Source organism: Arachis stenosperma, chromosome 3 (genome assembly GCF_014773155.1).
Source record: "Arachis stenosperma cultivar V10309 chromosome 3, arast.V10309.gnm1.PFL2, whole genome shotgun sequence".
Lineage (NCBI taxonomy): Eukaryota > Viridiplantae > Streptophyta > Magnoliopsida > Fabales > Fabaceae > Arachis > Arachis stenosperma.
The window spans coordinates 140,083,815-140,105,693 of record NC_080379.1 but is presented as its reverse complement, the minus strand read 5'-3'; the positions used below and the strand labels follow the sequence as shown (position 1 = coordinate 140,105,693).

General features: G+C 37.9%; 1 non-coding gene across 1 annotated transcript; it reads left to right on the top strand.

Annotated features, from left to right (window-relative positions):
- The first annotated feature begins 1,482 nt into the window (after positions 1-1,482).
- On the top strand, positions 1,483-1,586 carry LOC130971775 (small nucleolar RNA R71). The gene has a single exon (XR_009082985.1). It is a non-coding gene; the product is annotated as a small nucleolar RNA R71 (small nucleolar RNA).
- Positions 1,587-21,879: the final 20,293 nt, after the last annotated feature.

Genomic DNA, 21,879 nt, shown 5'->3' with positions numbered 1-21,879 from the left:
TGAGGTACATTCTACTTCTGAAGTTGCTGAGATGATGATTGGGGTCCGAGGTGCCGTCATATAGAGTCATATCCGGAAGCTTGAAATCTTTTGGAATTTTGGTCTTCATAATTTCTTTGGTGAATGGGTCTTGATCTTTCTGAGAGCTATCTTCTGCGGAGGATCGAGTAGCTTTAGTTTTAAGATCGGCTTCGAGTTTTACGAGCTTATCTTCTAGTTCTCTGCGCCGCCTTATCTCCCGGCGCAGATCTTCTTCTCTTTCACGTCGATGTTGGGCTTCTTTCTCAAGTTGTTCCAATCGGCTTTGAAGTGCTTCTATTACTCCTGGATTTGACAAATTTTTGTCGCCATTGGTTTCTGGAGTATCTTTGAGTATTGTGTCCGCGTTTTTATGCGGCGTTCTGTCTTCCAAACCTGAATCGTGGTCGTTATCATGGTCATCCGCCATGTTAATGGGATCACTTCCAGGTTCCCCGGCAACGGCGCCAATGTTTCGAGGGTCACCTGAAACTGTAGGCCGATCTTGGATGAGATCGTCTGTGTTGGTCGGGACCGACGTGTCCGGTAGGTGTACGGCAGCCGGAGTTGACGTGTCCGACTTGTTGGACTTGGTAGTGGTGCTGATCCTTCGTCCCCGAAGGGTGGGGGGTACCTGCAAGGGACTTCGATGCTTAAGTTAGCAAGGGTATTAAGCAGGCATTTAGTAGAATCAGAGTATGAGTTATACCTGGGTGCTCCAGTGTATTTATAATGGTGAGATGTGGCCTTCTACGGATAAGATAAGTTAGTTATCTTATCTTATCTTTTTCTTTCAGTGAGGTCATCTTTAAGGGAACCGCCTTTATCTCTATGGGCTTGGGCTGCCCTTAGATTTGGGGTGCGTTCCTCTATTTGGGCCCTTCATTTGGGCTTTCTTGTGACTTGGCCGAGCTCTTTGAGGAGAGGTCGGGTTGTCCTGACCTGAAGAGGTCGGTCGCTTTACCTGTAGAACATCCCGGGTCGGACAGCTCGACCCAGGGTATGAACACCTTCCATGAGAAATTAGAATAATTTCTCCATGACGATTTGTAGGTGTTTCCATAGAGTTCTCCCATGAAATTCACCTCCTCCCTAGTGGGTTAATCTGGATCATAAGCATCTCATTCATAGGAGGTATCTTGAGTGCTATCAGCTGCAGCTTGCATTCCAATCAAATGCTAAGAGATCATATTGACATGTTAGGTCAAGATCTTGTTCTGAGCCAATATGGCATTCAGAGTGTCAACCTCTAGAACTACTTTCTTCTGAGCTACCATATTGTTCACAGAATTTCTCTCAAAAGTGTACATGAATTGATTGTTTGCAACTATTTCAATGAGTTCTTGTACCTCTGCAGGCGTTTTCTTTAAGTGGAGTGATCCACTAGCAGAATGGTCTAAGGACATCTTGGACATCTTAGATAGACCATCATAAAAGATACCTAGGATGGTCTATTCTGAGAGCATATCAGGAGGACATCTCCTGATCAGTTGCTTGTATCTTTCCCAAGCATCATAGAGGGATTCACCTTCTTTTTGTCTAAAGGTTTAAACTTTCACCCTGAGCTTGCTCATCTTTTGAGGTGGAAAGAACTTGGCCAAGAAAGTATTGACCAGCTTTTTCCAAGAGTCTAGGCTTTCCTTAGGTTGAGAATCCAACCATATCCTAGCTCTGTCTCTAATAGTAAAAGGGAAAAGCATAAGCCTGTAGACCTCAGGATCCACTCCATTGGTCTTAACAGTGTCATAGATTTGCAAGAATTCTGATAGGAATTGATGTGGATCTTCCAATGGAAGTCCATAGAATTTGCAATTCTTTTGCATTAGAGAGACTAATTGAGGCTTTAGCTCAATGTTATTTTCTCTAATGACAGGTATGGAGATACTTCTTCCATAGAAGTCAGAAGTTGGTGTAGTGTAGTCACCAAGAGACTTCCTTGCATCTCCTTCATTATTCTGTTTGGCTGCCATATCTATGTTTTCAACTTCTTGTTCGAATAGCTCTGTGAAGTTTCCTTTGGAGTGTTGTGCTTTATCCTCTTGCAAACATTTCCTTAAGGTCCTCTCAGGTTCAGGATCAAAATCAAAGAGAGGTTCTTTTATCTCTGTTCCTGCTCATAAGCAAGTAAAAGAAGAAAGAAGAAGAATGGAAGTTTCTATGTCACAGTATAGAGAACTCCCTACGAGATATGAAGAAGAAAGAAGAATGAGGGTAGAGAGATGAGAGAAAGAATTCAAAAATAGAGAGGGGGAGAAAAATAGCACTATTTTGAAAATAAAGAAAAATGAGATTTTAAATTAAAATATTTTTGTTTTGTTTTTATTTTATTCATGCAATTCGAAAAAGAAAAGAAAATAAAGAAAAATAAAGGTAATTAAAAACTAAGACAACTAATTAAAAAAGATTTGAAAATTGAAAGATGATTTTTGACAAAAAAGAGAGAGAAAGTAGTAAAAAGCTTTCGAAAATAGAAGAGAGAGAAATTAGTTAGGAAGTTTTGAAAAATAGGAAAGAGAAAGAAGAGTATTAAAGAGAATAAGATATAAGATAAATAACTAATTAAGAAAGATTTGAAAATAAGATAAGACAGAAGATTTGAAAAAGATTTGATTTCAAAATCTTGAAATTAAAATTGGAAAGAAAAAGTCAACAAGATAAGATAAGAATTGAAATATTTGAAAAAGTTTGATTTTGAAAATTGAAATTAAGATAAGATAGAGATTTGAAAATAAGTTGAAAAGATAATATTTGAAATTTGAATTTTTGTAAAAGATTTGATTTTGAAATTTGAAATTAAGATAAGATAAGATAATGATTTTAAAAAGTTTTGAATTTTAAGATTTTAAAAGAGAGATAAGATAGGAAAGAATCAAAATAAAAAAAATATTTGAAAAGATTTAAAAAGATAAGATTTGAAATTTGACTTCACTAATAAGAAAACACTAAACTTAAAATTTTTTAAATCAAGATAAGAAAGGAAAGTAGGATTTTCTAAAATTTGAATAAGGATAGAAGATATTTTTTTATTGTTTTTTTGAATTAATGAAGAAAGAGAAAAATAACCAAAAGACACCAAACTTAAAATTTTTAGATCAACAAACACTAGTTTTCGAAAATTAAGAAAAAAATACCAAAAGACACCAAACTTAAAAATTTTAATATATAAACAAGGAAAGAAACAAGAACAACTTGAATACCAAGAAGAACACTCAAGAACAATTCAAAAATTCAAAGGACACAAAGAACACACAAAGGATACCAAACTTAAGAATGGACACTAGACTCAAACAAAAGACACTATTTTTGAAAATTTTTAGAAAAAAAAAGAAAGTTCGAAACTTTAACAAGAATAAGAACAAAAAGAGTAAAACAAAAGATAAAGATTAATAAAGAAAACAAAAGACTTAAACAAAATAGTTGAAAATACCTAATCTAAGCAACAAGATAATTCGGTAGTTTGTCAAATCCGAAGAATCCTCGGCAACGACGCCAAAAACTTGGTGCATAAAACTGACTCTGCACATTTTGCACAGATAGACCGGCAAGTATACCAGGTCATCCAAGTAATACCTCAGGTGAGTGAGGGTTGATCCTACGAGAATTGTTGGTTTGAGCAAGCAATGGTTACCTTGCAGATCTTAGTTAGGCAGATAGAAAATATAGTTGTCACAAGAAAATGCATAAAACAGATAAATAAATAAAACGTTACTAGATAGATGTGAAATCAATGGTATGAGAACGGTTGAGACTTCAGATATGTTTTGTCTTTTCGGATTAACTTTTCTTACTGTCTACTTCAATAACTTTTTGATTCATTCAATGGCAGCCGTAAGTGATTAAATCATGTCCTCTCATCAAGTTAACCTCCTCCACTACAGTAATCCACCATGTTGCAATTGACTCTTGTCCTCTCATCAAGCCACCTCTAGGTTTCTCACTGTAGCAGAAGATGAAGCTCTAAGCAATCCACTCCTCTTTATGATCCTACTTAAGGTGCCACAGACAAGGCAGATCTTCCGGATCAGGGAATGCTGCTTTTCAGACTCTAGCCTTAGCGCCACAAAGACCTCACTTACCCACAGTCAACGAGATTTCATGTCACGTATCCAAAGTTGTCCAGGTACTCTATTGGAATCAGCAATGCAATCTCTAGCTTTGGTTCAACGTTATCTGGGTCAGGACTCGCACGGAACCCATGTAGAATAAGGGTGATTGTCACGGGTCACCCTCAATTCATAAGATGAAGAACGAGAATGCATAAGAGAATAGAATCAGACATATTGAAATAGAACAGTAATATTATTAATCCATGAAACTCAGCAGAGCTCCTAACCTTAATCTAAGGAGGTTAGTGACTCATACTGTATTGAAAATAGTAATGAAAGGTTGAATGGGAAAAGAGTTTTTAATAAGGGTGATCTTTGTTCAATATATACTAGTATAGTAACTAAGGACTACAGAGAATAAGATAAACTAGGTTGATAGTGCAAAAATCCACTTATGGGACCCACTTGGTGAGTGTTTGGGCTAACTCAAGGGTGTCTCCACGTGCTAGGACTTCTTAGAGGCGTTTAACGTTGGCTTGGGAGTCCCTTTTGGGCGTTGGACGCCAGCTACCCCCTTTTGGACATTGGACGCCAAGAATGGGGCTAGTAGCTGGCATTAAACGCCAGTTTTGGGCCTTCATTTCCAAAGCAAACTATAGACTATTATATATTACTAGAAAACCCTGAATGTTAGCTCTCCATAGCCATTAAGATTGTGTCATTTGGACATCTGTAACTCTAAAAATGTTCCTTCGAGTGCATGGAGGTCAGAATCTGACAGCATCTGCAGCCCTTTCTCTGTCTCTGAATCAGACTTTGCAAAAACTCCTTAATTTCAGTCAAAAAATACCTGAAATCATCATAAAAAAAAACTCAAAGTAGAATACAAAAATGTGAATTTCGCACTAAAATCTATGAGAAAATATAATAAAACTTAAACAAAACATAATAAAAACTATATGAAAATGATACCAAAAAGCGTATAAAATATCCACTCATCAGTTAGATACTGGATGTGTCGGGTTCTGGCAGTGTAACCTACATGTGAACTCATGGCCAGTAGGATAGGCATGCATCATATGCCTTTATGTGAAATTATTTGACTGTGCATTCTTTTGGTTTGTCTACGTGTATATCTCTGTTTAATTACTAATTGCTGTATATGTTATAACTGTTCTTGATTGTGTTTGCACCATATTTGTTTGTGTTTGTTTTACTGAATACCAACTTAAAGAGATGGGCTGAGAGAAGTGTTAAAGGAACTTGAGATTTGAATCATGAACATAGTAAAGTGTGTAGTGTATTTTACCCGGTTTTGGATTAGCATAACCCTAGGCTTAGATCTTGGTTGTTGGAGTAGTTTAGGATTGCCTAGTGGGTTCAAGTAGTTTTATACCATCTCTATTTGAAACTGTTACCATATTGGGAACCTTTTAGTTCTCACCTCTTTTGGGAATTTATGTTGTGTATAGCATATGTATATATATATTCTCCTCTGTTGTATTTTAACTTGTGTATCCCTCTTAGAGGTTGATTTCGGAGAAACAGGATTTATGGGTATGCTTTTGTTGTATTTTGGGGTTGTATATATTTCTAGCCTGCCTTTACTTCGCAAGTCGAGACTGTCAAGACTAAAGCTTGTTATATAACTCTTTTGGAAATATATATATATATATATATATATATATATATATATATATATATATTTGGTTTTCTATATCGAGCTTTCCATTATTAACGATTCAAGTGCGACGCGATAACTTTGTTTTTGCCTATCTTTTCCTTCAAGGCTTATAGTTAAATTATCCTTCAAACATACATATGTATTTTGCTTTTAGACGTCGTAAGCTCTGCATGGTAGGGTGTTACATTATAGTATCAGAGCAATTCGTTCCCGTAGAGCCTGAGGGATGGACTGGCTATGTTTCAGAGCATACTTTGAATTGTGTGTATATGCTATTTAAGATATATGCTTGATAAATATAGCATGCTCATAAGCATACTTTTGGAACTTTGAAGCACTAAATTTGAGATATTGAGACTGATCACATTGATATCAATTGTTTTGTGTGAACAAGACCGGAATGGTATCTCGTGGACGCGGACATGATCGAGGAAGAGGATGAAAAGATAATGCAGAACTAGAACTGACCGGTAACAACCTGGTGAATTTTATGACCGCGTTAGAGAACATGACTACTGCTATATAGGTCACGACTGAGATGCTAGGGCAACAAGCCGGAAATGGAAACGGTAAAGGGGGAAATGGACCCAACGGTGGGCCGATGACCTTAGACACTTTCTTGAAGGTTCTTGAAGGTGAATCTACCAATCTTTTGGGATATGACAAACCCTACACAGGCGAACAATTGGTTTCAGACTATGAAAAGAGCTCTACAAGCTCAATACATGATTTTGGATCAATATGTGGAGTTTTCCACATATCAATTAGTGGGAGAAGCTCAGTTCTGGTGGTAAGAAACTCGTTGTCTACTGCAGCAAGGCGATACTGTGATAACTTGGGATGCTTTTCGAGTCGAATTCTACAAGAAATACTTTCTAAACTCGGTTAGAGTGGCAAAGAAGTTAGAGCTATTGCAGCTGAAGCAGGGCTCAATGGTTGTGGTAGAGTACATCAGCAAGTTTGAGAAGCTCTGTTGGTTTTCTAGAGTCTGACAAGGTGCTCTAGAGGATTATGAAGAGTGAAAATGTATAAAGTATAAAGGTGGACTTCATAGCGACATTTTGAGTGCTTTGGGGCCTATGGAGGTCTGAGTATTCTCCAAGTTGGTAAACAAGAGTAGGGTTGTAGAGGACTTCTCAAGAAAGGCTGCTGTAGAGAAAGGTGACCGTTGAGAGTTCCATAAGAGGGACCAAGACAAAGGTTATGTGCCAAGAGGTCAGAACTTCAAGAGAGGTGGTTATGCGCCTCAATACAACCAAGGAAGAAATAACCGTCGAGCACAGGAAGGGAAAATCTAGTGAGGACTCAGCGAGACTAGTTGAGGTGCAACAAATGTGGGACTTTTTACTCGAACAAGCCATGCAGAGTGTAAAACCTGAGAGATTAGTAAATAATTAGCAAATAAATTAATTATTACTCAAAAAAATTAGAAAATAAAATTCTGTAGTTTGACATGATAGAGAAAATTAAAATAAGAATTTTAACACTAATTTCAAATAATTTGGTCCAAGATTGGGCCGAACGGGCCAAACTGATCAAACCGGGCCCAAAGTGGGTCCAAGGCCCAATTCAACCCAACAAGCCTTAATGAACCTTAATGAATATAGTTTCTCTTCTCTTTCTCTCTTCATTCACGTCACCATTGTTGGAGAAGGGAAGAAGAAAGACAAAACCCTAACCTCCACTTCAAACCACCACAACTTCTCGCTCCGAGCTCCGATCGCCGCACCGTTTATGGCCACGCAACCACTGTGTTGAGCTCTACGAATCCATTAGAACAATTTCATTGGTAAGCCACTCTATCACCCCAGTTTCTCTACCCTTTTCTATTTTCAAAATTTATTAAGTGGTGGTGAGATTTTGCTTCCTCGATGTTATAGGACCCGTTTAGCTTGAGGAAAACATTCACTCTTGCTTATATGATGCTTAGGTAAGGTGACGATACTAGAACTCTAGCTAATTTCTTGAATTGGTGTATTGGGTATTGAATTTGGGTATATGTGTGTGATATATGTGAATTTAGGTGTATATATATGTATGTATATTGGGACTTCAATTGTGAGCTTTGGAACTTGGTGGAGATTGGGTGATGTTGCCTTGGTGATTTTGGACCTCTTGGGGCTGTGTTCGGTGCATTAGTGGGTTGCCTTGGGTCATACGTAAAAATTGACCAAGGTATGGTTTAGGTTTCTCATATTTAACATATAATGTCCTGTGAAAACTTAGGCTAGATGTAGGATAGGTGGATTGGCATGATTATGTTAATTACTTAGCACCTTTGATGATATTTGTTGACATGTTGATGATTGATGAGTGTAATAAAATGTATTGTGTTATTTTGGATAGGTTGGGTATTGGTTTGGTGATTTATAGTTGTGATGATAATGGAATGTTGTATGATGATTAATGATGAAGGGCAATATGATATAAATGAATATGAGCATGTGGAGATATATTGATGCACCTGTTGGTATAATTAAGTAATTTAGATGTAAGATTGTTTAAGATTGTAGCATGTCTGGTTGTGGTAGTATTCAAGGTTGTGTCGTTATGATTTCGGTATGTTTTGGAGCAGGATATGGTTAGGTGGATATGGTTAGTGATAAAAGTTTTGTAAAAATAAAGGTTTGGAAGATTTTGTGAAAAACTGATTTTTGGTCGAATTTCGGCGAGCCATAACTTGGCTTCCGGAACCCCAAATTATTTCAAACTTGTTTCAAATGTAAATTGGGTCCGTTAAGTTTACGCCGTTTGAAAAACAGATGAAAAATGCTTTGAAACAAAAAAGTTATGCGCATCGAAAGTTTGGAGTGTAAAGTTGAAAACTCTGTAGCATTTAGCATTTTTGCTCTTTTCCATAACTTGCGTACGTAACCACCTGCACGCAATGTGAACAACCTTTTTGAGTTAGGTACCTCGCGTATATGAGCAGGGTTCTTCCATATGTGGGCATAGAAAGTTGTACTCCCACGCGTATGCGGGGCCCACGCGTATGCGTGACCATTCAAAAATCCACTCCCACGCGTACGTGTGGCCCACGTGTACGCGTGAACCCTGTTTCCAGCGAATGGAATTTTTGTGTTTCAAACATGATTTTAAACCTCTAAACCTCTATTTTCATTCTTTTAGCCCCTAAAGATTAGTTTTAAGTGTAGTGATGAGATTAAGTTATAGAAAGGAAGGTTACTTGGAAGTAAAGGAAGGTCTAGAGTAACTGAATTGAGATGTTAATGATGAGATTGGGGGATGATTGTGTGTGGCCGGAATGGTCGAGATGTGTGTGTGGCCGAAATTGTCGAGATGGCAAGGTCTGGGTGCGATCCCGCTTGCACGTTAACTTGAAAATGTGTTCAGATGGCAAGTTGAGGACAGAAGTTCCCTCTCTTGTCCTGACGAGGATGTGGGAAAGGTGGAAAGATACTCTTCTCTGGTTGCAAGGTGGAAAGGCACACTCCTTTGATGTGGAAAGGCACTCTCCTTCGTGAAACCTCCAAGAGAAGGTGGAAAGGCACTCTCCTTCGTTTATGATCCTCCTCGAGATGCGTAGCCTAGAGACCAATGTCCGGGTTAGCTACCAGATGTGTCAGGTTCTGGCAGTTTAACCGACACGTGAGCTCATGGCCAGTAGGATAGACATTCATCATATGCTTATGTGTGCTTTGTTTGATTGTGAATTAATTGTGATTGCCTAAGTGATTATAATATGCTATTTGTAGTATTTGCTATCTGTATTACTTGTATTCTACCTGTGTTTGGCATTGTTTGCTTGTTTGTCTTTGTAACTTCACCGGAGATGGAGGGAGGAAGGGGAAATGGTTAAGGGTTTTAGTTAGAATTTGGTTAAGATCCAGCACCTTAGTGGACCACCCTAATTATGGCTTTCGTCTTTAAGTCCATTAAGTTTTATAATATGAGTGTCGGTGTTCTAGGATTGCCTCTGGCATTTCCAACACCTTATATACTATGTGCGTGGCACCTTTACCATACTGAGAACCTCCTATTCTCATTCCATTCTATGTTATTGTTTTTTAGATGTAGGTAAGAGGCACCTCGCTAGGCATTTGGACTTCTGAAGCGGAGTGGTTTGTTGGGTTTCATTTTGATGTTTAGTTATGTATATATGTACTTAACTTTCTCTCCGAATAACTTGCTTATTTTGCTCCTCTTAGAGGTTTATGGAGAGCTAGGATTTTGGCTATGTATTTTGGGTTTTGGGATATGTGTGTGTGTGTGTGTGTATATATATGTAAATATCCTCTGGCCAGCCTTAGCTTCGCAGGCTGAGTTAGGAGCTCGTTACTTTGTACTTTTGGCCCTCTATTCCCACTTTCTGTTTATTTATACCTATAATTTTAAGATTTCTTCGCACGCAAGTAATCTCGTTTCCTGAGCGTTGCGCTTTTTATTTTACAATTTTGTTTCACCCGTTTTTCAAAGCTCTTAGTTTATTATAGTCTTTCTGCTATCATATGTATATATTTTTTTAAGAGGTCGTAATACCACGCTACCTCTATTTTATGGCTTAAGTGTAAAGCTCTATATAGTAGGGTGTTACACAGAGCTGGATTGGATCTATGTTTCTCGTGTGGATTACCAGGGCACTATGCTAAGCAATGCCCGCGCAATGAGGCTCAGAGTGCCAGGAGAGCTCCACAACAGGGCCGAGTTTTCACTATGACTGTGGATGGTGCTGTGAGGTCGGACACTTTGATTAGAGGTAATTGTGAAATTTGTAACAAAATTCTTAACTATTTTGTATGATACCGGGGGTGTCACATTCGTTTATATCATTTGAGAAAACTAATGAATTAGGGTTAAAGATATCCGAGTTAGCCTATAATTTACATGTGCATACTTCTGCCTCTGAGGCTATGATAACTAGGGTAGGTTGTCAGCAAGTATCTTTTCAGATAGAGATCAGGTAGTTTACCCAAGACTTGATATGATTACCATTGACTGGACTTGATTTAATTTTGGGTTTGGATTGGCTGTCAAAGTATCATGTACTGTTAGATTGTTTTGAGCGTTCAGTTCAGTTTACCTGAAGGGTTAGAAGCAGTTGTAGCCCGGAGTTATTATCTAAATTCAGTGATGGTGAACTGTAGTGGGAGTGAATGTCAGGGATTTGTGCTCTTAGCTGCAATTTTTTGGGAGATGATCAGAATTTGAGTCTGATTTCGATAGTGAGTGAATTTCCCAAGGTATTTTTCAAGGATATTCCTGAATTTCTCCCTCCTCGAAAGATAGATTTGTGATAAAACTTGTAACATCCTCACTATGAGAATGTCACGCTTCCAGGTGCGTCACTCAGATAGCTTGGATATTACGATGACTCTAAACATATTTAATACTAAAATAGGAGCCTGTTTAAAACTTAAAACAACATAACCTTTCAAAAACACATTTTCATTGAAAACATATATATATATATATATATATATATATATATATATATAGACACACACACACACACACACATACATACACACAGACCAGATATAATACTTTAGACTTATATATATACAAAATAATAGCTTAAAAATATACATATCACAAATTCCTATCCCTCTTACAAAATTGGTAAAGATAGAGGCGAGGAAAAAAGAATAATAACTAAGATAATACAAAAATATCAAATAAATAGAAAAGGAAATACACTATTCTGAAACGTCGTCGCTCAAATCCTGAAAAGGAAAAACCTGTAGGGTAGTGAGAACATTGTCTTCGCTGGTTCTCATTATAGGGTTACAGAATTGCTATAAAAGAAGTTACCTAAGTTGTATAAATGATCATCTTGTTCCAAGCATAGGTTCATTGAGTCTATGCTGAACCAGTCAGATACTTTATTCAGAACTATACCTCAAACATACCAACCACTGTCTCAGGCCCAAACAACTCAATAAGCATCCAAATCACCACAATCCAAATAATTTCAATCAGAAGCACAAGTAAAGAGGTTTAAACACAATCAAAGCAGTTACATCAAGTATGGCAATTAGCAGTTAAACATAATTATTCACATAGGCAAACCAATTACAACATGCACACCCAAAAAATGTCACATAGATGCATATGATGAAGGTCTGTCCTACTGGCTGTGATATCACATTGTCGGTTCAATTGCCAACCCGACACATTCCCATGGGAATGTCACCTTTCGATCATGAATATAGCTACAGGAACCCCCCACAGATATAGTGTCGGGAACACTCCTGTGATCCAAAAAAATGTGAGCGGGATACTCTACCTCCGACCTCACATCTAAACGTAAGCGGGATTAACCACTATCCTCACGCCGGCGCTGCAAGCTCGACAAGCAGGATTAACCACCGTCCTTACCAGGTGCAAGCGACTTATCAATAATCTCAGTAGTATCCATAATCAATCAGGCTTAATATCTTATTTCAAAATTCATTCTTTGCCCATTTACTTTCAAATATCAAACGTATTCAGTTCACTTCATGCCAAGAACCACTTTTCTCAAGTCAACGTTTTTTTCAAAACAGAACCACTTTTAGCAACATCTTTCCAAAACTTCCAAATAACTTCAAAATCATGCCAAATTCAAAATCTCTTCTGAAAGACTCAAAATCATTCACTCTAAATCAGGATTGGATCCTAAAATTTCTCAACAGAGTCTTAAGACTTTTGGGGAGAATAACCTAACTCATTTCCTTAATTTCATTGAAAACCTCTAAAACCTTAGCTTCTTGATTTGAATAAATAAAATAGAATTTAAAACAAAACCAAGTCATGTATCCAAATATTTTGAACCAATTTTAAAACTAACTTACTTAAACCAAAACCAAATAATTTTAAACCGAAAACAAATTTCAATTTCATTCTAAAATCTGAAGTGTTTTCAAAGGCTTGGAAATCGTATTAGTTTTTCTAAATCAAAGTTTAAGAGATTACTTCAAACTTTTCCTAAAATGTCATAAAGTGAAATTTGTCAATCGAAATTTAAGTTTCTTTTAAATACACTAAACTTCTCCAAATCGATTTTAAAACATAATTCTTTTCTTAAATAAATTACACTTAAAATATAATAATTTTCTTAACAAATAAGTTCAAACATAATTCATTTATCAATAATTCAATTCAAAGCGTAATTCATTATTTTCAAAATATCGTTTCAAAAAAAGTCTCGGATTTTATAGAAATTTCGGCTACATCTCTCTTAAAACTTGGACTTTGCCACCCTTTTTGGGTCCCAACCAAACCAGTCCTCAACCCTTTCTAACGGGTTCAAGACCAAATCAATTTTCAATAAAATAAAATTCAGACTTTTGGATATTAAAATCATTTCAAATCAAACCAATAAGAAATCTCTAATTTAACAAAATCATACCATATTTCAATCAAACAGACAACTATATTCAACTAACATAAATCAAACAATTAATAAGACTTGCATAATCGTCAAAAAGGCATTTCGCACATCATATCTATTTATAACAATCTAGATTTTAAATAAATAAATATTTAGAAAAGCCCCTGCCTCAACAAGCCAAAACCATAACCCAAACACGTCAACAAAACTTTTTTCTTTCATCCGAAACCAATGGCAGCCAAAACCTCAGCCCCTGATCACTTTCGCAGCAATCACAGCAACTTAAAAGCGAAATGCAACACTCAAAACACGATCCTACATTACCAGAACGTCAGAGTTTGTAACAACACATAACAGAATACTAACGCAGGGGTTTCCGAAACATAAATACTTACTGTAATGACAAAAGAAGCGACCAAAACTTTGAGTCAACCCGACAGTAGCTCCGACAATAACTTCGAGCGACAACGGTGAGCAAAAACCCCGGTGATAGTGACTGTAATAACCATACAGCGTCAAAAATCTTTCCGAAACCCAAAAGAACAGAAACCAACTTAAAACACTTACCGGTAGTGGATCTCAGTGGCGTCAGTGGTGTTTCTGGCGGCAGAGGCTTGGCCAGAAGCTTTGGCAGCGGCGGATCTAGCGGCGGTTCGAATGAAGACGGTGATGGCGATGCAACACGCGCATCCCTTCTCTCCTCGCAAACTCTCTCTCTCTTTTCAGCTTTAATGGTGACGACGTCGGCTCCAAGGCGAACTAGCGGTGATGGTGATGGGTCGGGTTGGACGGACCGGCGGCAACAGGTCAGCCGAGCGTCTCCTCTCTGCGCGGCTGACCTCCCTCGCGCGCGTTCTTTCTCTCTCCTCTGCTCTTCGCGCTCTCTCGCTCTCTGTGCAACATGGCGGCGCGGTGGCAGTTGGACGTGGTGGCGGTGGCGCAGCTGGCAACAACGGTCTCCCTCATCCTTCCTCTTCAAATTGCAGCTCCCTCTCTTCTCTCTTTCCCCTACTTCTGCCTTTCCATTCTTTTTCTTTCTTTCTTTTTTCCAGATGGGTGTGTCCGTGTGTTTTGTTGGACAAAAAGGGGGTTGCAGCTACTTTCCATCCTCTCAGTGAAAATGGTCCAAATGCTCTGTCACAGCACGGCTAATCATCTGTCGGTTCTCGATCATGTCGAAATATGATCCATTGATCCTTTTGCGTCTGTCACTACGCCCAACACTCGCGAGTTTGAAGCTCATCACAGTCATCCAATCCCTGAATCCTACTTGGAATACCATAGACAAGGTTTAGACTTTCTGGATTCTAAAGGATGCTGCCAATGGATTCTAGCTTATACCACGAAGACTCTGATTAAAGAATCCAAGAGATATTCATTCAATCGAAGGTAGAACGGAGGTGGTTGTCAGGCACGCGTTCATAGATTGAGAATGGTGATGAGTGTCACGGATCATCACTTTCTTCATATTGAAGTGCGAATGAACATCTTAGATAGGAACAAGCGTGTTTGAATAGAAAACAGAAATAATTGCATTAATTCATCGAGACGCTGCAGAGCTCCTCACCCCCAACAATGGAGTTTAGAGACTCATGCCGTCAAAAAGTACAAAGTTCAGATCTAAAATGTCATGAGATACAAAATAAGTCTCTAAAAGTTGTTTAAATACTAAACTAGTAACCTAGGTTTACAGAAAATGAGTAAACTAAGATAGATAGTGCAGAAATCCACTTCTGGGGCCCACTTGGTGTGTGCTGGGACTGAGACTTGAGCTTCTCACGTGCCTGGGCTGTTTCTGGAGTTAAACGTCAGGTTGTAACCTATTTTTGGCGTTTAACTCCAACTTGCAACTTGTTTCTGGCGTTCAACGCCAGAATACAACATGGAACTGGCATTAAACGCCATTTTACATCGTTTATCTTCACACAAAGTATGGACTATTATATATTACTGGAAAGCCTTGGATGTTGACTTTCCAACCCAATTGAGAGCGTGCCAATTGGACTCTTGTAGCTCCAAAAAATTCATTCCGAGTGCAGGGAGGTCAGAATCCAACAGCATCTGCAGTCCTTTTTCAGCCTGAATCAGATTTTTCCTCAGCTCCTTCAATTTCAGCCAGAAAATACCTGAAATCATAAAAAAATACACAAACTCATAGTAAAGTCCAGAAATATAAATTTTTCCTAAAAATTAATAAAAATACACTAAAAACTAACTAAAACATACTAAAATCTATATGAAATTACCCCCAAAAGCGTATAAAATATCCGTTCATCACAACACCAAACTTAAACTGTTGCTTGTCCCCAAGCAACTAGATAAATAAAATAGGATAGAAAGAGATCAAGAAGCGATAATATCTCAGAGTTTTAAGTGAAGCTCAGATTCTATTTAGATGAGCGGGACTAGTAGCTTTTTGCTTCCGAATAGTTTTGACATCTCACTTTATCCTTTGAAATTCAGAATGATTGGCATCCATATGAACTCAGATTTCAGATAGTATTATTGATTCTCCTAGTTTAGTATGTTGATTCTTGAACGCAGCTACTTTATGAGTCTTGGCCGTGGCCCTAAGTACTTTGTTTTCCAGTATTACCACCGGATACATAAATGCCACAGACACATAACTGGGTGAACCTTTTTCAGATTATGACTTAGCTTTGCTCAAGTCCCCAATTAGAGGTGTCCGGAGTTCTTAAGCACACTCTTTTACTTTGGATCATGACTTTAACCACTCAGTCTCAAGCTTTTCACTTGGACCTGCATGCCACAAGCACATGGTTAGGGAAAGCTTAACTTAGCCGCTTAGGCCTGGATTTATTCTCTTGGGCCCTCCTATCCATTAATGCTCAAAGCCTTGGATCCTTTTCACCCTTGCCTTTTGGTTTAAAGGGCTCTTGGCTTTTTCTACCTCTTTTGCTTCTCTCTTTTTTTTTCACTGCTTTTTCTTGCTTCAAGAATGAATTTTATGATTTTTCAGATCAACAATAATATTTCTCTTGTTCATCATTCTTTCAAGAGCCAACAATTTTAACATTCATAAAATTCAATATAAAAAATATGCACTGTTCAAGCATTCATTCAGAAAACAAAAAGTATTGCCACCACATATAAATAATTAGAATTTTCCTTATTAAAAACTCGAAAAAAAATATTGCCTCTTTATTCTAAAAATCTACTATTTTATTTATGTTTGATGATGATGAGAAAAATAAATTATAGCTTAATTGGAGATAAAATCAAAATAGATATACTAATTACTACTACTAATATATAACTTCTAAGGTAAATTCCTAATAAGAACAATTATCACAGAGTTAAGGTAAAGATTAGGACTCAACAACCTTTATTTTGAGAGGTGGATGCTCCTTTAATCTGTGGGGTGCTTGGCCCTTCAAGAGACAGCTTCTGACGCTTCAGTTCCCTCAGTTCACGCCCTTGCTCTTCTTGTTCCTTAAGCAGTTTGCAAAGCATGCTATTTTGATTTTTCTATTCTTCCTTTAGTTGCTCTATAGCTTCTTGCAAATTGGTGACAGATGCTTCAAGGCGCTCCCAGTATTCAATTTTAGGGATTTCCGGGAGGAACTCCTGTGCTCTCCTCTTGATGGGGTCATCCTGCACCTGTTGTCCCTCCATTGACTTTTTGGTGATTGGTCTCTCAACTGAGATATACTCAATTACTCCCATCTTCAACCCAACATCTTTACATAGCATAGAGATTAAGCTTGGATAAGCCAATTAGGCATCTTTGGAGTTCTTGTTTGTAATTGTGTAAAGTTCACAAGAAATCAGCTGATGAACTTCCACTTCTTTTCCCAACATAAGCAATGGAGCATTACTGCTCTTTTGATGGTGACTTCAGAGCGGTTGCTAATGGGCAGTATAGAATGCCCAATGAAGTCCAGCCAACCTCTGGCAACTGGTTTGAGATCTTCTCTCTTGAGTTGATTTGGGACACCCTTTGTGCTGGTTGTCCACTTGGTTTTAGGGAGGCATATGTCCTCTAGAATTTTGTCCAAGCCCCTATTTGTTCTCATTATTCTCCTATTAAAGGAGTCTGGGTCATCTTTCAGCTGAGGTAGCTTAAAGATCTCCCTGATTTTGTCAGGGTAAAGGTGAACAATCTTTCCTCTGACCAGAGTTCGATAGTCATAGAAGGCGGCTCCAGCTAATCTCTGCCTGTCTGTTTGCCACATATTAGAGTAGAATTCATGAACCATGTTCCTTCCCACCTTTGTTTCAGAATTAGCTAGGATTTCCCAGCTCCTGTTTCAAATTTGCTCTTGGATCTCCAGATATTCATCTTCTTTCAGATCGAATTTGACTTCCGGGATCACTGACCTTAGACCCATTATTTTGTAGTAATGGTCTGAATGTTCTTTGGTTAAGAACATCCCTTGATTCCAAAGTGGTTTTGGAATATTCTCTTTCTTGCCTCTTGGAATGGTTTGTTTTCCCTTAGGAGCCATGATCTTAGTGGGTATGGCTTAGTGATCACGGATAAACACACCAAACTTAGAGGTTTGCTTGTCCTCAAGCAAAAGAAAGAAAAGGAGAGGGATAGAAGGAGAGCCAATTTCGAATGGTGGAAGAGAGGAGGGAGGCCGAATGTGGATTTAAAGGGAGGGAAGGTGGGTTTTCAAAAATTTTGAAAAAGATTAGATAAAAGATATGATTTGTGAAAGATAAATATGATAGGAAAAAGATGTAATTTAAAATTGAAAAGATATGAAAGACATTTGAAAAAGATAAATCTGAATTTTTATTTTTAAAAAAAGATTTGAGATGAATTTGAAAAGATAATTGAGTTTTGAAAAAAAATTTGAAAAGAAGTTGGATGGGATTTGAAAAGGATTTGTGTTTAAGAATTAAGATACATTTGATATCTTTTGAAAAAGGGTTTGAAAAATTAGGATTAAAATTTTTGGAATTGAAAGATGAGAGTTTGTAACATGGTTATTGGTGCACGAAATTGCAATAACACTTTTGCAATCCCGCACAACTAACCAGCAAGTGCACTGGGTCGTCCAAGTAATACCTTGCGTGAGCAAGGGTCGATCCCACGGAGATTGTCGGCTTGAAGCAAGCTATGGTTATCTTGTAAGTCTTAGTCAGGATATCAGAAATTATCAGGATTGATTGTAAAAAGCAAAAGAACATGAAATAGGTACTTGTTTTGCAGTAATGGAGAATAGGCTGGGGTTTTGGAGATGCTCCATCTTCTGAATCTCTGCTTTCCTACTATCTTCTTCATCAAACACGCAAGGCTCCTTCCATGGCAAGCTGTATGTAGGGTTTCACCATTGTCAGTGGCTACCTCCCATCCTCTCAGTGAAAATACGTCCCTGATGCTCTGTCACAGCATAGGCTAATCATCTGTCGGTTCTCAATCAGGCCGGAATAGAATCCAGTGATTCTTTTGCGTCTGTCACTAACGCCCCGCCTTCAGGAGTTTGAAGTACGTCACAGTCATTCAATCATTGAGTCCTACTCAGAATACCACAGACAAGGTTTAGACCTTCCGGACTCTCTTGAATGCCGCCATCAGTTCTAGCTTATACCACGAAGATTCCGATTAAAGAATCCAAGAGATATCTACTTAATCTAAGGTAGAACAGAGGTGGTTGTCAGGCACATGTTCATAGTTGAGAATGATGATGAGTGTCACAGATCATCACATTCATCCGGGTTAAGAGCAAGTGATATCTTAGAATGGAAGCAAGCATGATTGAATAAGAAACAGTAGTAATTGCATTAATCCATCAAGACACAGCAGAGCTCCTCACCCCCAACCATGGGATTTAGAGACTCATGCTGTGGAAAGTACACAAGAAACGTGTAAAAAATATCATGAGGTCATAAGGTACCGATTACAATGTCAAAAGATCCTATAAATAGTAAACTAGTATCCTAAGGTTTACAGAAATGAGTAAATGACAGAAAAATCCATTTTCGGGCCCACTTGGTGTGTGCTTGGGCTGAGCAATGAAGTAATTTCGTGTAGAGACCTTTTCTGGAGTTAAACGCCAGCTTTCATGCCAGTTTGGGCGTTTAACTCCAAATTTTATTCCAGTTCCGGCGTTTAACACTGGAATTTCTGATGCTGATTTGCCACGCCGGTTTGGGCCATCAAATCTTGGGCAAAGTATGGACTATCATATATTTCTGGAAAGCCCAGGATGTCTACTTTCCAATGCCGTTGAGAGCGCGCCAATTGGGCTTCTGTAGCTCCAGAAAATCCACTTCGAGTGCAGGGAGGTCAGAATCCAACAGCATCTGCAGTCCTTTTCAGTCTCCGGATCAGATTTTTGCTCAGAACCTTCAATTTCAGCCAGAAAATATCTGAAATCACAGAAAAACACACAAACTCATAGTAAAGTCCAGAAAAGTGAATTTTAAATAAAAACTAATAAAAATATAATAAAAACTAACTAAAAGATACTAAAAACATACTAAAAACACTGCCAAAAAGCGTATAAATTATCCGCTCATCACAACACCAAACTTAAATTGTTGCTTGTCCCCAAGAAACTGAAAATCAAAATAGGATAAAAAGAAGAGAATATACTATAGACTCCAAAATATCAAAGAAACATAGTTCCAATTAGATGAGCGGGACTAGTAGCTTTTTGCCTCCGAACAGTTTTGGCATCTCACCATATCCTCTGAAATTCAGAATGATTGGCTTCTTTAGGAACTCAGTCTCCAGATAGTGTTATTGACTCTCCTAGTTAAGTATGATGATTCTTGAACACAGCTACTTTATGAGTCTTGGCTGTGGCCCAAAGCACTCTGTCTTCCAGTATTACCACCGGATACATACATGCCACAGACACATAATTGGGTGAACCCTTTCAGATTGTGACTCAGCTTTGCTAGAGTCCCCAATTAGAGGTGTCCAGGGTTCTTAAGCACACTCTTTTTGCCTTGGATCACAACTTTATTTCTTTCTTTTTCTTTTCTCTTTTTTTTTTCGAAAATTTGTTTTTTTTTCTTTTCTGCTTTTTCTTGCTTCAAGAATCATTTTTATGATTTTTCAGATCCTCAATAACATGTCTCTTTTTTCATCATTCTTTCAAGAGCCAACAATTTTAACATTCATGAATAAAAAATTCAAAAGACATATGCACTGTTCAAGCATTCATTCAGAAAACAAAAAGTATTGTCACCACATCAAACTAATTCAACTAGTTTCAAGGATAAATTTCGAAATCCTGTACTTCTTGTTCTTTTGTGATTAAAGCATTTTTCTTTTAAGAGAGGTGATGGATTCATAAGACATTCATAGCTTTAAGGCATAAACTTTAATTTTATTAATTATGAATTAAGAACAAGACTCAGAAAATAAATATAAGATGAACAAAATAAAAAAAAACGAAAACAATAGGCTCTAAATGATAGAGGTTTTCACAGAGTTAGGACTCAACAACCTTGATTTTTAGAAGTGGATGCTCCCTCAGCTTGAGAGGAGAACTTTTGGCGTTTCATCTCTTGAATTTCACGCCCCTGCTCCTCTTGTTCCTTCCATTGACTTCTCGGTGATTGGCCTTTCAATGGGTATGAATTCATCTGCTTCCATCTTTACCCCAGCCTCTTTACAGAGCAAGGAGATCAAGCTTGGGTAAGCCAATTTGGTTACAGTGGAATTCTTATTTGCAATTGTGTAGATCTCACAAGCAATCACATGATGCACCTCCATTGCTTTTCCAAGCATAATGCAATGAATCATCAATGCTCTCTTGATGGTAACCTCAGAACGGTTGCTAGTGGGCAATATGGAACGCCCAATAAAGTCTAGCCAACCTCTTGCAATTGGTTTGAGGTCTCCCCTCTTGAGTTGGTTTGGGACACCCTTAGAATTGGTTATCCACTTAGTTCCAGGGAGGCATATGTCCTCTAGGACTTGATCCAACCCTTTGTCCACTCTCACCATCCTCCTATTAAAGGAGTCAGGATCATCTTGCAGTTGAGGCAACTTGAAGATTTCTCTTATTTTGTCCAAATGGAAGTATATAACTTTCCCTCTGACCATGGTTCTATAGGTATGGTAAGCGGTTCCAGTCATTCTCGGCTTATCTGTCAGCCACAGATTTGAGTAGAATTCCTGAACCATGTTCCTTCCAACCTTTGTCTCAGGATTGGTTAGAACTTCCCAGCCTCTGTTTCGAATTTGCTCTTGGATCCCCGGATATTCATCTTCTTTCAGATCAAATTTTACTTCCGGGATCACTGACCTCAGACCCATTATTTTGTGATAATGGTCTTCATGTTCTTTGGTTAAGAACTTCTCTTGATTCCAAAGATTCTTTGGATTATTCTCTTTCTTGCCTCTTAAATTGGTTTGTTTTCCCTTAGGAGCCATGATATTGATGAATCTTGGCTTAGTGATCACGGAAAAGCACACCAAACTTAGAGGTTTGCTTGTCCTCAAGCAAAAGAAAAGAGAGAAGAGAGGGGGAGGAAGAGGAAATTCGAATGGTGTGATGGAATGAGGGAGCCAAACGTGTATTTATAAGGTGGGGAGGGGAGTTTTCGAAAAAGAAGAAAGAAATTTGAAAGGAGATTAGAGAAGATATGGAAAGAAATTGAGAAAAGGGTGAAATTTTTGAACAATGTTTGTAATTGATTTAAAATAAATTTGAAGATTGGTTTTGATTTTTGAAGAATTGAAAGTGAATGATGAATGATTGAAGTGTGATTTTGTAGAAAAGTATGGGTGTGGAAAGGAAAGTTTGAAAAAAATTGAATTGAAAACAAAATTGTGGTCCCCCCACCAAGCTGGCGTTAAACGCCCAGAA